The sequence below is a fragment of the Triticum dicoccoides genome, chromosome 3B (assembly GCF_002162155.2).
Source record: "Triticum dicoccoides isolate Atlit2015 ecotype Zavitan chromosome 3B, WEW_v2.0, whole genome shotgun sequence".
Lineage (NCBI taxonomy): Eukaryota > Viridiplantae > Streptophyta > Magnoliopsida > Poales > Poaceae > Triticum > Triticum dicoccoides.
In genome coordinates this window covers 132,773,753-132,773,980 of record NC_041385.1, presented here as the reverse complement: position 1 = coordinate 132,773,980, position 228 = coordinate 132,773,753, and positions in this window count along the sequence as shown.

The following is a 228-nucleotide window of genomic DNA, read 5'->3' as shown; positions in this document are numbered from 1 at the left end:
AAAACTCAAATGTAGCAGTACCATTTTGGATAGCCAAAGTGCCAGACCCATTTCTGCCGCTGCCTTGTAACAAAATCCTAGTCACAGACCTATTTTGTGTCGTACGTCAGGAGCACATGTACGTGTCATGCCAGGAACAAACAAGCCAGGGACATTATTTTTTTAACACAATACAGACGCAAGCACTCATATACACGCGCATACACTCATCCCTATGAACGCACACAC